General features: G+C 40.5%; 1 non-coding gene across 1 annotated transcript; it reads right to left on the bottom strand.

Moving 5' to 3' along the window:
* Positions 1-12,654: 12,654 nt before the first annotated feature.
* TRNAS-AGA (transfer RNA serine (anticodon AGA)) lies at positions 12,655-12,730 on the bottom strand. Its single transcript has one exon. It is a non-coding gene; the product is annotated as a tRNA-Ser (tRNA).
* Positions 12,731-18,160: the final 5,430 nt, after the last annotated feature.

Here is an 18,160-nt window from a genome sequence, read left to right as displayed (position 1 = left end):
AATTCCTATAACTAAGGATATAAAGAAGAAACTACCTTGAGACTGGTAGGAGGTGCAGAGATATAGAATGGCAGGTTCCATATCCAGGGTGCAGCAATTAAGAAATAATAGAGATATCTTGGCTGTGGAAGTCCCCACTGAAGAGCAGTGAGCCCCACACTAGGCTCACCAGGGCAACAGTGCCAGGAAGAGAAATTCCCATAACAACTCGCTGTGAAAAACAGCGGGGATTGCAGGGGATTGAGGTTCAGTGAGATGGAGGGCTACTGAGACCTAGGCACTTCAGGTCTTAAAGGGCCAATGCACAGAGTAACTCTTTCACAGACTCAGTTGCTCTGAACTCCAGAACTAGGGCAGCAGCTTGAAAAGCCATACAGACATACAAGCCTCCTTGGCATTAAATAGATTCTGGGAGAAAGCTAAAGGGGCAGAATTTGGGACATCTCTCTCCAGGGAGAAACATGCTGTCAGACACCATTGTTCCTTTGTTGTACCCTCTCTCCACCCAGCCTGCAGGCACAGGCAAGCATCAAATCTGAGCTCTCCATTAACTTGGCTAACACCATTCACATTGCCCTGGTGATTCCCTGAGATCCTGCACCATCCAACTCACGTACATAGCTCAAACCTCTTCCAGCAGCTATTCCACACAACTAGCCTTTCTCAACCCACATTGTGGACTTTCCTAAAATCTTCCCAAAGTCCATAAACCAAAAATAAGAAGGGCTGCCTAGAGCATGCCTGGTATCTATTGCTAAGTGTCCCCAAACCCAGCCTAGTGAGAGCTCACCTCAATTCACAACCTTGCTTCTCCCAGGCACCTCCCCAGCTCACAATAGGCAACCACCAGCTATAAATAACTTTGTAGCTCCTGTGGGTGACCGGGAATGGATACAGGCAGCAACTGAACTTAGCTGCACCACAGTCATGCCCAAGAGGCCCCAGAACCAAAACACCTGATGGTCACTTTTACCATACATCAGAACACCACCCAATGAGCTCCACAAATGACCATGGGTGAAATTGGCAGACATCAGCACTTCTCTAAAGCAAATCCTGCTTTGTGGGATCAGCTCCTATACAACAGTTCATCAACTATAAGCACAGCCATTCCTCATAGTCAGTCATTCATAGGGTCATTTTCACCCACTGATGTACCAATAACAATCAAGGCTCAACTACAACAGAAGGGCACACAAAACCCACACAAGTGAACTCTCCGATATATCTCATAGCAATATTGCTCTCATAGCAATATTTTTGCTGATATATCTCTATGGGTAAGTGAAATAAAGGACAAAATATGGGACTATATCAGACTAAAATCTTTTGCACAGCAAAAGATATCATTAACAAAATAAATAGACAACCCACACAATGGAAGAAAATATTTGCCAATATGTCCAATAAGGGGTTAATAACTAAAATTTATTAAAAAAACTTCTAAAATTCAACATCAGGAAGGTAAACAATCCAATCAAAAAATGGGCAAAAGAACTGAATAGACACTTCTCCCAAGAGGACATACAGATGGCCAATAGGCATATGAAAAAAATGCTCAACATCACTAATCATCAGAGAAATACAAATTAAAACCACAATGAGATATCACCTCACACCTGCAAGAATGGCAATCATTAACAAAACAACACACAATAAGTGCCGGCGAGGTTGTGGAGAAAAGGGAACCCTCCTGCACTGCTGGTGGGAATGCAGACTGGTGCAGCCACTGTGGAGAACTTTATGGGGTTTCCTCAAAAAATTAAAAATGGAACTGCCTTTTGACCTAGCTATCCCACTTTTAGGAATATCCTAATATCAAATCACTGATTCAAAAGAAGATATACACCCCCATGTATATGGCAGCATTGTTTACAATAGCCAAGATCTGGAAACAGCCCAAGTGTCCGTCAGCGGACGAGTGGATTAAAAAGCAGTGGTACATAAACACAATGGAATACTACATGGCCATACAAAAGAAGAAAATCTTATGTTTTGTGACACCATGGATGGACATGGAGATTATTATGCTAAGTGGAATAAGCCAGGCAGAGAAAGAAAAATATCATATGATCTCACATATATGTGGAATCTAATGAACAAAGTGAACTGAGGAATAGAATAGAGTCGGAGGGGTCACAGAGATCAGAGGGACAGTAGTCAGAGGGAAAGGGGATGAGGGGATGGAATCAGAGAAGGTGAAGGGATTAGTGAAACTATATATACATAACACAGAGATATAAATAGCAGGACAGCAAATCCTAGAGGGAAGGGAGGAGGGAGTGAGGGGAAAGGGGACAAAGGGGGTATAAAAAGGGATATAGGGTGTAAAGCCAGTAGGCACGGCCAGCATCACAGCCGCCTGGCCCACGCAGGTTCGCATTGGATTCAGACAGATGGTAATGAAACAACAGAGCCACGAACTGGTGGGCCATTATCTTGCATCCTAGCTTGCACCCGGCAGGCAAGTAAAAACACACACTGGGCTCCAAAACCCACTCATTCAGCACTCACAAAGCTACTGACTTATCCGAGTTTCCTAGAATCAGAAGTTTCTAGCTCACTAGCCTCATTCTCCTTTGTTCCCCATCTCCTTCTCTCTACACAAACTCTGCACTAACTGGCTTCTCTTTCAGCACTCCGCCATCTTGGCTGCCTCTCCTCTCCTCCACATGGCCTTACTGCGCTCTCCAACCTGCTCTCTGCTCTAATACTAATCTCAGGAACCGAGAGAGAGCAAGCTCACGATCTGCCCCACTTTATAGTGTAGAAATCCAAGCCTTTAATCCAATATACAAACAAGGAAGTCTCTGATACAGTAACTTATCTGAGGCATAATGGAATTCCTCATAAGAGTGCACCAGCCCACATCAAAAAGGGTTAGAAAGGCTTAGTTCTAAAACCAAGCCCCAGGCTACAAGGATCCTGCCTGCCCACAGCCCACGCCCAACACACATTAATATATATAATCAGGCCCATTCCAAGCAGGAAGGGCAACTAATATCATCACCTGGGAGATGGGCTTCCACGTGGGCAGCGCCATCTTTAACAAAATGAGCATAATATATTTTATCTGCCCAACACAGGGGTGGGGGGTGAGGGAGTTATATTTAGTGGGACACTTGAATCCATGTAAACACAATAAATTAAAAATTAATAAAAAATTTAAAAAAATAAAGATTTACACTAAGAGTAACCAAGGGGTCTACCCAAAGTCAAACACTGATGTGGAGGAAGAACTAAAGCTAGAACTTAGGTATCCTGACTCCCCAATCAGAGGCTTTTCCCTGAAGCTGCTTAAAATGGTAGGAATAGGACAGGCTTAAGAGTCATACAAACATAGTTTCAAATCCCTTATCAGCTATGTGACCCTGACCAATATGTTTAACTTCTCTGACCTTCAACATCCTTATCTCTAAAAAAAGTTTAATGCATAATTCATGACTTATGTGAAAAGTAAATGGGATAATGCATGAAACCTCTGGTACATAATACAGCTTGTTGGGCAGATAAAATGTATTATGCTCACTTTGTTAAAGATGATGCTGCCCACGTGGAGGCCATTGCCCAGGTGATATTAATGTGTGTTGGGGGCGGACTGTGGGCAGGCAGAATCCTTGTAGCCTGGGGCTTGGTTTTGGGATTAAGCCTTTCCCACCCTTTTTGATGTGGGGCGGTACAATCCAATCATGCCTCAGAGAAGTGACTTTGTATTAGAGACTTCCCTATTTTGTATATTGGATTAAAGGTTATGAAGCTACACTATAAAATGGGGGCAGAACGGGAGCTTACTCTCTTGGTTCCTGAGATTATCATTAGAGGAGAGAGCAGAGAGGAGAGCAGAAAGAGGCCATGTGGCCAGGAGAAGCAGCCAAGATGGCGGAGTGTTGAGTGAGAAGCCAGTTTGTGCAGTGTTTGTGCAGGGAGAAGGAAGGAGATGGGGAACAGAGGTGAATAAAGTCTGGTGAGCTAGAAACCTTTGATTCTAGGAAACTCGGATAAGTCAGTAGCTTTGTGAGCACTGAATGTGAGTGGGTTTTGGAGCCCAGTGTGTGTTTTTACTTGCCCGCCGGGTGCAAGCTAGAATTAAAGGTAATAGCCCACCAGTTTTTGACTCCGTTGTTTCTTTACCGACTGTCTGAATCCAATGCGAACCTGCATGGGCCAGGCAGCTGTGATGGTGGCCCTGGCTACTGGCTTTACACAGCTCTTAGTTTGAATTTCCCCCAAAAGCAGACTCTAAGACAAATGTTTGGATATAAATAGTTAATGGGGAGGGAAAGCCTCAGGAATCATTTTGAGAGGATGGAGAAGTAACTCAAGGAAGGTAGAAATGCAAATATAGTGTAGGGTCATGAGCAGGTCAATGCTGCAGGAAACAGGAACTCCAGCCAACAGCAGGCCATCAGACCAATGGTGCAGAATTTGCCTCTGAATTGTACTGAGGAAAAGAGAAGCTGGGATGTTTTCCCACCTCTTGTTTCTGAAGCCTTTCTCCTCTGGACATTAACTACTAGCACCTCCACCTGTCCCTCAGAGAGCCAAGCACACTCTTAGTCCCTAAAGCACAGGAAGCCCTCAGCATGAAAACTGTCTGCAAAGATGTGTAGAGGACTAAAAGCATCTATTCCAATATGCTCCTAACTTAATGTTAGTTTTCTTTCTCCTTTTTTCTTTTTGCTTGGAGCATATACTACCAAAGTTCTCAGAAGAATGAAATTAACAGATAATAAGACTGGAAATCTTAATAGAAATAAAATTATTTTGTTTTTTTCTTTCTCCATCAAACACCATTCCTGGCAAGAGCAAGAGAGCTTAGGAAGACATGCTTATCCAGATACATGATAGTAAGGGTCTTTGTTTTCAGTATTTGCCTCCTGGCCCGCCAACTGCTAACCTCCTATTCCAGAGCCTTTGAGCCACTCCCAAGGGCCTTAAGCTCTCTCCCTGGAGTCCCGCACAGCTCTGAAGGTCAAAGTCCTTGTGTAGAGATAACAAACAGAATTGCTAAGTCATGCCCAGAAGGTGAAAGACGGAGTAATAGGGAACAGGGAAGCAACTTGAGTCAGCGCTCCAAGATATGCCAAAGGGTCAAGTCTGGCCTTCTGGATCAGCCCCTTTTCAAGCAAGAACCACCTTCAGAAGTGGAAAATCGATGTCAGAATATTACAATGCCAAGTGGACAAGGCCCAGGCCTCCCATCAGTGTCACCCAGAATAGCTTTGTAAATTGAGGCTAAGCATTCCTTCTGAGAATGTAGTAAAGGACCACAGAGGGTCTCTGAGGAACAAAGTGACCTATGAAAGTCCTATGCATTGAAGGCATGGAGTGGAAAGAAGAAAATGGCAGATCAGACCAGACGTAAGATTATAGAGGAAATGAAGACATCATCAGAATTGTATTGTTGGGAGGCAGTCATTGTGGAAATTCGGAACCATGGTCCCACTCCAATCTGCCATTCAGTTACTTGACCACGGGCAAGACCTCTCCACTCTCAACTTCCTGTCTGTCACATAGGGATATTCCCAGTGCCCAGTTACTAAGTTTCTATGAGCTAAGTTCAGAACTTCTAAGGTAGCAGACCTAGAAGACAGAGAGAAGGCAGGGCAGTGGCTGAGATCAGTAGCCAGATGGAACATGTTGCAACTCAAGTCAATTCATTAAGGACAACACTGTCCGGTGTTTTCCTACAGCACTGCCTGTCTCACTGGCATAATCCTTGTTGGATATGTTAAAATGGCCTCACCTTGGCACATTAATAGCATAAAAAGTGGAGTTACAAACCAAAATTATAATAATATGGAGTTTTATATTTGTTCATGCATTTACCTTCACTGGATAACTATTATTTTTGGTATGGTTTTGAGTTACTGTAAAGGAAAAGAAAGGAGAATCCATTTCTATCAGTCTATTACAGTACAAAGGAAATGTGAAATGCTTACTTCCTGAGAGATATTTTTGAAAAATTCTGGCTTCTGTCATTGCTGAAGTAACTTCACAAGCTCTGGGCTTTATTGATTAAATTCCCCCAGATAATTTGATGGGTATGAACTTATTATGTTTCACCCCACTTTCATAGGGCCTTTCCTTTGGTGGCTATAATTTTGGGGGCATGCAAGTAACAGCCTTTTAGGTTCAACTTCAATGTACATATTCTGAGAGAATCGAAGCTGCCAGAGAAATCTTGAGTTTTAGTGGCAGGCACTAGAGTTACCACATAATAGTGTGTTCCTTGGGTGAGCTGAGTTCATACTCTCAACCTGCCTGAATTAGCCTGATTATAGTATGAACTTCCTGAGGTTCATGTGTGAAGTTCAGGTCATTGTTTAATATTTAACAAGGATTATGGTGGTGAGGCAGTGCTATAGGAAAATATCAGATAATGTCATTGGTGAATCGATTTGAGTTACAACATGTTCCATCTGGCTGCTGATCTCAGCAACCACTTCTGCTTTCTATCTCTATCTTTTAGGTCTATTAGGATTTAAAAGACAAAGAGCATAAAGATAAATAAATAAATGACAAAAGCATAGAACTCAGCTTGAGGAGGGTACCTGTTCAACAGCCATTCTTCCCACTATATTTTACCCCTTATTACAAAACTGTGATTATGTATACAATGACTGAAAGAATTCAATTTAATTTAATCACTGCGTGGGTTAAATCATATTTACTTTTTTGAATTTTTAATTGAATTTATTGGTGTGACTTTGGTTAATAAAAGTATATAGGTTTCAGAAGTACAATTCTTCAATGCGTCATCTGTGTATTTTATTATATTCACCACTCAAAGTCAAGTCTCCTTCCATCACCATTTATCTCCCTTTAACTCTATTCTACCTCCCCAATCCTCCTTTTCCTCTGGTGATCGCCAAGAGGTGATTGTCTGTGTCTATGAATGTTTCGGTTTTGGGGTTTTTTTTGCTTAATCTCTTTGCCTTTTCCACCCAGCCTTCAACCCCCTTTCCATCTGGCAGCTGTCAGTCTGTTCTCTGTATCTATGAGTCTGTTTTTATTTTGTTTGTAAGTTTATTTTGTTCATTAGATTCCACATATAACTGAAATCATATGGGACTTGTCTTTCTCTGACTGGCTTATTTCACTTAGCATAATATTCTCCAGGTCCAACTGTGGTGTTAAAAAGGTAAGATTTCCTTCTTTTTTACAACTTAGTAGTGTTCCATTGTGCAAATGTACCAGTTTTTTATTCATTCATCTACTGATGGGCACTTGGGCTGCTTCCAAAGCTTGGCTGTTGTAAATAACACTGCAATGAACATATGGGTGCATATGTTCTTCCTAATTAGTGTTTCAGATTTCTTTGAATATATTTCCAAAAGTGGAAATGGTGGGTCATAAGGCAGTTCCATTTTAATTTTTGTGATATCTCCATACTGTTTTCCATAGTGGCTGGACCAATCTGCTTCCCAACAACAGTGCACAAGAGTTCCCTTTTTTCCACATCCTTGTCAACACTAACTATTTGTTGCCTTATTGATGATAGCCGTTCTGACAGGTATGAGGTGATATTTCATTGCGTTTTTAATTTGCATTTCTCTGATGATGTGTGACAGTGAAAATCTTTTTATATATCTGTTAGCATCTGCATATCCTAGACAATGTTTACTTCTAAATGAATTTACCTCTATCTGTTATTAAGGGACTTAGATGTCACACTAAAATCCAGATATGTTCAAAGAATCTAAGTTTAAATGAACTACAAATATAAAAGAAGTAAAAATAATAATAATTTGCTCTAGGGACAGAGATATATTAAGCATGTTAAGATATAAACAAAAAGTAGTGACTCAGGACTGTTATTTTTCTGCACAGCAGAAATATAGTAATCAACTCAGACAATTGTATCTTCAGATTTTCAGGTTTTAATAAAGCCTCTCATCATTACAATGAGAATATTAAAAATCTGAGAGTTATACACCTGAAACTAGTATAATAATGTATGTCAACTATTATATATATATATATAATATCTATTACAGGGGTCCCCAAACTACAGCCCGCGGGCCACATGCGGCCCCCTAAGGCCATTTATCCGGCCCCCGCTGCACTTCTGGAAGGGGCACCTCTTTCATTGGTGGTCAGTGAGAGGAGCATAGTTCCCATTGAAATACTGGTCAGTTTGTTGATTTAAATTTACTTGTTCTTTATTTTAAATATTGTATTTGTTCCCGTTTTGTTTTTTTACTTTAAAATAAGATATGTGCAGTGTGCATAAGGATTTGTTCATAGTTTTTTTTATAGTCTGGCCCTCCAACGGTCTGAGGGATAGTGAACTGGCCCCCTGTGTAAGAAGTTTGGGGACCCCTGATCTATTATATACTATTATATATATCTGAGAGGAGAAGGGTTCAAGATGATGACACAGAAAGACCGTGAACTTACCTCCTCCCAAGGACACAACAAATTTATAGCTACATATGAAATTTTTTTCCTCTAAACTAGAGGAACAGTGCCTTCATAACAAAAGACAAAAGAGATGTATTTTGAAGTAGGCAGGCAGAGATATAGCCTTGCTAGGACATCACCCCAAATGTGGTGACCCACAAGTGAGAAAGATCCCTCCCTTCCATAAAAGGAACTCTCCCTTGAGGAGTAAAGGGAGTGGGCCCCACATCAGGTACCCCAGTTCTGGGGGCAGACACTAAAGAAATGAATCCCTAAAATGTCTGGTTTGAAAAACAATGGAGATTAAGACCAGAAGAAATAGAACTGTAGGGAATGGAGAAACTGCTCTTAAAGAGCTTTCACACAAACCCACACTCCTGAGATCCAGCAGAAAAACAACAGTTTGAAGAGTTCCTAGACCAAAAGTGAGGAGACCCCACTTACTAACTTTAAAGAGGCTGCTGGAGAGGCAGGAACTTGCAAGGACTTCATCCACAGACAAAAGTGCTGGTAGACCCCATCTTTGCAATTTTATTTTAATCTGCTGATGACAGAAATGACAGGCACCATTTTGGAGCACTCCCTCTAGTCCAGAGGGCATTCTCCACCCACCCTGGGGTAATAGGGCTAGACAAGCACCCCACAGCCCACATAGCCCCTTAATCAAAACCTGTCCGGGTGAATGCCCCAAGCATTGCACTTCATGGGCAGCCCATAAGCCACAACTAGGCCAGGAGAGCACCCTGAGCCCTGCCCCTACCTCCTTGCAGCTTTCAATCTGCAATTGGCCAGGGTATGGCCCTGAACTCTGTCCATAGAGACTGAGCCAGAGCAGGGATGAACAAGTGCCCTAAGCCCTAATCCTTACACACTGCAGTAGAACCCAAATAAGCATCCAAGACTCACTATCCACAGGCAAAAAACCAAGCCTTAACTGGGCTGGGTGAACAGCCCAAGCTCTGCTCCCACCTTGCAGCAGCCTAGCTGCAACCTACCTACTAGGTGAGCATCTAGAGCCCTACCCTCCCATGCAGCAGGTGCAACCCCACCACAGCTGGAGGGCATGCAGCACACATGAGGGAAGCCCATAAGAGTATCTGGCTCTGGTAGACAGGGAGATTGTGTTTCTAGGCTACACAGAACAGCTCCTACATGAAGAAATAGAAAATCTGAATAGACTGATTACTAGTAACAAAATCAAATCAATAATAATAAAAAAAAAAACTCCTAACAAATAAAAACCCTGGACCAGGTGGCTTCACAGGTGAATTTTACTGAGCATTCAAAGAAAAACTAACACCTATCATCTTTATGGATTCAATGCAATCGCTACCAAAATATTAATGGCATTTTCCACAGAACTAGAAAAGATGATCTTAAAAGTTGTATATAACCACAAATAGTCAAAGCAATAATGATAGATAAGAACAAAGATAAAGGTATCATGCCCCCTGATTTCAAACTACACTACAAAGCCATACAACTCAAAACAGTAAATTACTGGCACCTAAACAGATGCATAGATCAATGTAATAGAATAGAGAGTCCACAAATAAATTCACACATATATCATCAATTAATCTATGACAAAGGAGGCAAGAATACACAATGGAAAAAGACAGTCTCTTCAATAAATGTTTTTGAGGAAAAAACTGCAAATAGAACTACCTTATGACCCAGCAATCCCTCTACTGGGTATATACCCCAAAACCTCAGAAACATTGATACGTGAAGACACATGTAGCCCCATGTTCACTGCAGCACTGTTCACAGTGGCCAAGACATGGAAACAACCAAAAAACCCTTCAATAGAAGACTGGATAAAGAAGATGTGGCACATATACACTATGGAATACTACTCAGCCATAAGAAATGATGACATCAGATCATTTACAGCAAAATGGTGGGATCTTGATAACATTATACGGAGTGAAATAAGTAAATCAGAAAAAAACAAGAACTACATGATTCCATACATTGGTGGAACATAAAAATGAGACTAAGAGACATGGACAAGAGTGTGGTGGTTACCAGGGGTGGGGGGAGGGAGGACGCAGGAGGGAGGGAGGGAGAGAGTTAGGGGGAGGGGGAGGGGCACAGAGAACTAGATAGAGGGAGGAGGAGGACAATCTGACTCTGGGCGAGGGGTATGCAACATAATTTAATGACAAGATAACCTAGACATGTTTTCTTTGAATATATGTACCCTGATTTATTAATGTCATCCCATTAACATTAATAAAAATTTATTTAAAAAAATGTTTTTGAGGAACACTGGATAGCTACATATGAAACAATAAAACTGGAGCACTCTCTTACACAATAAAAAAAAACCTCAAAATCTATTAAAGACTTGAATGTAAGACCTGCAACCATAAAAATCCTAGAAGAAGACATACACACTAAGCTTTTTGACATGTCTACACAGGCAAAGGCAACAAAAGCAAAAATAAACAAATGGGACTACATCAAACTAAAAAGATGTTTACAACAAAGGAAACCATCAAAATGAAAAGCAACCTACCAAATAGGAGAAGATATTTGCAAAGATTTATCCAATAAGGGGTTAATATTAAAAACATATAAAAAAGGCCCTGGCCAGTGGCTCAGTGGATAGAGCATCAGCCCAGCATATGGATACCCCAGGTTCGATTCTAGGTCAAGGCACACAGAAGAAGCAACCATCTGCTTCTCCCTACCTCCCTTTTCCCCTTCTCTACCTCTACCTTCTCACAGTCAGTGGCTTGACTGGTTCAAACATAGCCCAAGACGCTGAGGATAGCTTGGTTGGTAAGTTGGCCTCAAGCGCTAAAAATAGCTCTGTACTTGAGCATCAGCTCCAAACACAGTTGCTGGGTGGATCCCAGTCGGCACACATGTGGGAGTCTGCTTCATTATCTCCCCTCCTCTCACCTAAAAAAAGAAAAGAAAAGAAAAACATAAAGAACTCATACAACTATGAAAAACAAACAGTCCAATTTAAAAATGGACAGAAGACCTGGAATAGACATTTTTCAAAAGAAGAGGGCCAACAAGCATATGAAAAGATGCTCCAGATTTCAGTCAAGATTGGGAAATAGGAAAACACTGTCCTTGTGTTCTCTCATAACCACATCAATATTAAAACTAAAGTATAGAACAATCAACCTGGAGAGTCATCTGAAGACTAGCTAAATGGAACTCCTATTATAACTAGGGATATAAAAAAGAACCACATCAAGACCGGTAGGAGGCATGGAGATGCAAAACAGGCTGGTCCCCTCCCACATGTGGTAGTTGAGAAGCAGGAGGAATAACTGAGCTGCACAGGTCCCCGCTGAGGAGCGAGGGGCCCCAGCCCCATATCAAGCTCCCAGTACCAGTACTTGGAAAAGGAGTCCCCACAACATTTGACTGCAAAAATCAGCAGGGATTCTGTCCAGGTGAGAGGAGGGCTGCTGAGAACCTAGGGTTCCTCTTACAGTGCCCACACACAGATTCGCTCACTCCTGTGTACAGATTTCAACACTTACCCTAAGCTTCAGCAAACAAACGGAGCTTGAAAAGCACCAGGGACATACAGGGAGAAACTGAATTGTGTGACTTCAGTGCAAAGGCTGAAGAAGCAGCAGCCATTGTTCTTGTGTTAAGCCCTCTCCCTACCACACCCATACACACACTCTCACACACACACACACACACACACACACACACACACACACACACACCCTGCAGGTACAGGCTGGTGTCATATCAGAATCTGCATTAACCTGGTGAACACCCACTTGCCCCACCCTGGTGACTACCTGAAACCCTGCCCCACCCAACTGGAGCACACAGCCCAAGCCTATTTATTTATTTATTATTAATTTTGATGCAGTGACACTGATAAATCAGGGTACATATGTTCCAAGAAAACATCTCCAGATTATTTTTTTTGTTTGTTTGTTTGTTTTTTGTTTTTATTTTTGTTTTCATTTTTCTGAAGCTGGAAACAGGGAGAGACAGTCAGACAGACTCCTGCGTGCACCCGACCGGGATCCACCCATGGGGCGACGCTCTGCCCATCAGGGGGCGATGCTCTGCCCATCCTGGGCGTCGCCATGTTGTGATCAGAGCCACTCTAGCGCCTGAGGCAGAGGCCACAGAGCCATCCCAGCGCCCGGGCCATCTTTGCTCCAATGGAGCCTTGGCTGCGGGAGGGGAAGAGAGAGACAGAGAGGAAAGCACGGCGGAGGGGTGGAGAAGCAAATGGGCGCTTCTCCTGTGTGCCCTGGCCGGGAATCGAACCCGGGTCCTCCGCACTCTAGGCCGACGCTCTACCGCTGAGCCAACCGGCCAGGGCTTCAGATTATTTTGACATTTGATTATGCTGCACAATATGACTTTCACCCAAAGTCAAATTGTCTTCCGTTCCTTTCTATCTGGTTTTCATTGTGCACCACCCCTCCCCCCACCCCCTCTCTTTCCTGTCTCGCCCCCTCCACCTCTCCACCCCACCCCCCCTCTTACCACCACATTCTTGTCCATGTCTCTGAGTCTCATTTTTATGTCCCATCTATGTATGGGTTCATATAGTTCTTAGTTTTTTCTGATTTACTTATTTCACTCCGTATAATGTTATCAAGGTCCATACATGTTATTGTAAATGATCCAATGTCATCATTTCTTATGGCTGAGTAGTATTCCATACTATATATGTATCAAAGCTTTTTAATCCATTCGTCCGCTGACGGACACTTGGGCTGTTTCCAGATCTTCGCTATTGTGAACAATGCTGCCATAAACATGGTGCATTTCTCCTTCTAGAACAATTCTATGGTGTTCTTGGGGTATATTCCTAAAAGTGGGATAGTTGGGTCAAAAGGCAGTTTGATTTTCAATTTTTTGAGGAATCTCCATACTGTTTTCCACAGAGGCTGCACCGGTCTGCATTCCCACCAGCAGTGAAGGAGGGTTCCCTTTTCTCCACATCCTCACCAGCACTTACTCTGTGTTGTTTTGTTGATGAGCGCCATTCTGACTGGTGTGAGGTGATATCTCATTGTGGTTTTCATTTGCATTTCTCTAATGATTAGTGATGTTGAGCATTTTTTCATATGCCTATTGGCCAGTCTGTATGTCCTCTTGGGAGAAGTGTCTATTCATTTCTTTTGCCCATTTTTTGATTGGATTGTTTGTCTTCCTGGTGTTGAGATTTACAAGTTCTTTATAAATTTTGGTGATTAACCCCTTATCAGATGTACTGTCAAATATGTTCTCCCATTGTGTAGTTTGTCTTTTTATTCTGTTCTTATTGTCTTTAGTTGTGCAAAAGCTTTTTAGTTTGATATAGTCCCATTTGTTTATCCTGTCTTTTATTTCACTTCCCCGTGGAGATAAATCAGCAAATATATTGCTGCGAGAGATGTCGGAGAGCTTACTGCCTATGTTTTCTTCTAAGATGCTAATGGTTTCACGGCTTACATTTAAGTCTTTTATCCATTTTGAGTTTATTTTTGTGAATGGTGTAAGTTGGTGGTCTAGTTTTATTTTTTTGTAGGTAGCTGTCCAATTTTCCCAACACCATTTATTAAAGAGGCTGTCTTTACTCTATTGTATGCCCTTACCTCCTTTGTCAAATATCAGTTGTCCATAGAGCTGTGGGTTTATTTCTGGGTTCTACGTTCTGTACCATTGATCTATGTGCCTGTTCTTATGCCAGTACCAGGCTATTTTGAGTAGAATGGCCTTGTAGTATAGCTTGATATCAGAAAGTGTGATACCTGCCCTTTATTCTTCTTTTTAAGATTGCCGAAGCTGTTCGTGTTCTCTTTTGGTTCCATATAAATTTTTGGAATATGTGATCTATATCCTTAAAGTATGTCATTGGTATTTTAATTGGTATTGTATTAAATTTATAAATTGCTTTCGGTAATATAGACATTTTAATGATATTTATTCTTCCTAACCATGAGCATGGTATATGCTTCCACTAGTTTGTATCTTCCTTGATTTCTTTTATCAATGTTTTATCATTTTCCGAGTACAAGTCTTTAGTCTCCTTGGTTAAATGTACTCCTAGGTACTTTATTTTTTTGGTTGTAATAGTGAAGGGGATTGTTTCCTTAATTTCTTTTTCTGACTGTTCATTGTTGGTGTATAAAAATGCCTCTGATTTCTGAGTATTAATTTTATATCCTGCCACTTTGCTGAATTCATTTATCAGGTCCAGTAGTTTTTTGACTGACACTTTAGGGTTTTCTATATATAATACAATATCATATCATCTGCAAATAATGATAGCTTTACTTCTTCTTTTCCAACTTGAATGCCTTTTATTTCTTCTTCTTGTCTGATTGCTGTGGCTAGGACTTCCAGGACTATGTTGAATGAAAGTGGTGAAAGGGGGCACCCCTGCCTTGTTCCTGATCTTAAGGAAATTGCTTTTAATTTTGCCCATTAAATATGATATTGGCGGTGGGTTTATCATAAATGTCTTTTATCATGTTGAGGTATGTTCCCTGTATTCCCACTTTGTTGAGAGTTTTGATCATGAATGGGTGCTGGATTTTATCAAATTCTTTTTCTGCATCTATTGAAATTATCATGTGGAAGATATAACTATTATAAATATCTACGCATCTAATATAAGAGCACCTAAATATATAAAGCAGACTTTGATGGATATAAAGGGTGAGATCAACAGCAATACTATAATAGTAGAGGATTTTAATACCCCACTAACATCACTAGATAGATCCTCAAGAAAGAAAATTAACAAAGAAACAGCAGACTTAAAGGACACACTAGATCAACTTGACTTAATAGACATCTTCAGAACATTTCACCCTAAAGCAGCAGAATATACATTCTTTTCAAGTGCTCATGGTACATTCTCTAGGATAGACCACATGTTAGGGCACAAAAGTGGTCTCATCAAATTTAAGAAGATTGAAATCATACCAAGCACTTTCTCAGATCACAATGGCATAAAACTAGAAATCAACCACAACAGAAAAGCTCAAAAATTCTAAAACACATGGAAATTTAATAGCAGGTTGTTAAATAACAAATGGATTAATGATGATATCAAATAAGAAATAAAAAAATTCCTAGAAATTAATGATAATGAGCATACAACAACTCAAAATTTAAGGGACACAGCTAAAGCAGTACTGAGAGGGAAGTTCATAGCACTACAGGCACACTTTAAGAAACTAGGAAAAGCTCAAATAAACAACTTAACCCTGCATCTAAAAGAACTAGAAAAAGAACAGCAAGTAAAGCCCAAATGTAGTAGAAGGAAGGAAATAATAAAAATCAGAGCAGAAATAAATGACATAGAGGCTAAAGAAACAATACAGAGGATCAGTGAAACTAGGAGCTGGTTCTTTGAAAAGGTAAACAAGATCAATGAACCTTTAACTAGACTCACAAAGAAAAAAAGAGAGAGAGGACTCAAATAAATAAAATTAGAAATGAGAGTGGAGAAATAACAACTGACACTACAGAAATACAAAATATTGTAAGAAAATACTATGAAGAACTGTACGCCAAAAAACTAGACAACCTAGATGAAATGGACAAATTCCTTGAAACATACAATCTTCCAAAAATCAATCTAGAAGAATCAGAAAACCTAAACAGACCGATTACACCAAATGAGATCAAAAAGAGTTATCAAAAAACTCCCAACAAAGAAAAGTCCTGGGCCAGATGGCTTCAAAAGTGAATTCTACCAAATATTAAAAGAAGAACTAACTCCTATCTTTCTCAAGCTATTTCAAAAAATTCAAGAGGAAGGAAGACTTCCAAGCTCCTTTTATGAGGCAAGCATAATTCTGATTCCAAAACCAGGTAAAGACAACACAGAGAAAGAAAATTATAGGCCAATATCCCTGATGAATATAGATGCTAAAATCCTCAATAAAATATTAGCAAACTGGATCCAACAATATATGGAAAAAATCATACACCATGATCAAGTGGGATTTATTCTGGGGAGGCAAGGCTGGTACAATATTCTCAAATCAATCAATGTGATTCATCACATAAACAAAAGGAAGCAGCCCAAGCCTCTTTAAATGACTACACCTCATAGGCAGTCAACCTTGGCCCACACTGCAGACTTTCTTATAAACTCTCAAAGGTCTTAAAACCCGAAGGAGACTGCAGCTGGCCTCAGCATGCCTCGCACCTCTTGCTGAGTGGCCCCAGGTCCAGCACTGGTGGCAGCCCGCCTCAGTTCACAGCATGGCCCAGCACAGACATCTACCAATTATAGATTGCTTTATAACTTCTACCAGGTGGCCCCAGGTCAGTCACAAGCAGAAGTTGACCTTGGCCTGCTCCAGAACCTCTCCCAAGAGGCCTCAGACAAACATACCTGATGACTGGCCTCAGACCACCACAGAGTACCACTCAATGAGAGCCAGAAATGGCACTCACAAAGGGTGATCATGCAGGCAGAAGAGCCCCACTGGGGTGAATCCCACTCCATGGGATCAACTCACACACAGCAGCTCATCCACTATTGTCATGGCCAGTCCTCACAACCAGTCAGCCTAAGGGTCAATTTAACCCACTGACATGTAGAGTTCAAAACACTGATACAGAGTTCAAAATAGTGGTTATAATAATGCTCAATACTCAGTGAGAACTTCAACAAAGAGATAGGAAGCATAAAATAGGACATAGAAATCATAAAAAGGAATAGCAATCAAGGCTCAATTACAGTAAGGTATAATCCACTTAAGAGATATCACTGGAGCACCCAACTCAAGTGACCAGGGAAACTGTGCCATTGCACTCCAAAGCACCTACTACATAAGACTGCCTTGCCAAGACTGGAAATACTTAATACATTGAAACAAACACAGATAGGCAACCAAAATTAGAAGACAAAGAAACACATACCAAATGAAAGAACAGGAGAAAACTCCAGAAAAAAAAAAAAAAAACTAAACTGGAGACAAGCAATCTACCAGATACAGAGTTCAAAACACTGGTTATAATGATGCTCCCCTATTTTCTTAGGGGAAAATAGATTAATTCAATGAGAACTTCAGCAAAGAGATAGGAAACATAAAATAAGACATAGAAATTATGAAAAAGAACCAGTTAGAAATGAAGACTACAATAACTAAAATGATAAAACACTAGAAGAAATAAAAATCGAATTATACAAAACAGAGGATTGAATCAGCAATTTGGAAGACAAGATAGCAGAAAACATTGAATAGGAACTAAAAAAATAAAAATAAAAATGATAGTTTAAGGGACCTCTGAGACAACATCAATTGTACCAACATGCAGAAGTGAGAGATAAGGTATTAAAAACACTGGGGAACAAAATTTTTGTTGCATCCACAAAAAACACTTGTTCTTACCTAATTTAAGTGTGCTGATCTCAAATCTAACATTTGTTTTTCTCTGTAAGCTAGTCTTTTGCAATTCAAGATTTTAGGTTTTCATCTTATTGTAAAATTTTCAACACTTAGTTTAACATAATGAAGTAGAATGTCTTCTTGGGCATCATATTTGTGACAATATAATAATTTATATAATGCAGTAAATACACTAAAAGATATGATTGCATCAGAATTTGTCTAAAGTTTTGAAATAGAACATATTAAAACACTTATTTTAATTATAAAATTTGCACAAAACTTATTTAAATTCTATTCAGGAAAAAATTTGCATTTGTAGCTCTTGCGTTTGTGTACTTGTTGAGGACAATCTCGTTTGATGCTCCAGCAGTAGTCTGCTCATCACTAACAGCTCCAAGATTTTT

The sequence above is a fragment of the Saccopteryx leptura genome, chromosome 4, assembly GCF_036850995.1.
Source record: "Saccopteryx leptura isolate mSacLep1 chromosome 4, mSacLep1_pri_phased_curated, whole genome shotgun sequence".
NCBI lineage: Eukaryota > Metazoa > Chordata > Mammalia > Chiroptera > Emballonuridae > Saccopteryx > Saccopteryx leptura.
Note: the sequence above shows the minus strand (reverse complement) of the source record. Positions and strands in the feature narration are given on the sequence as shown.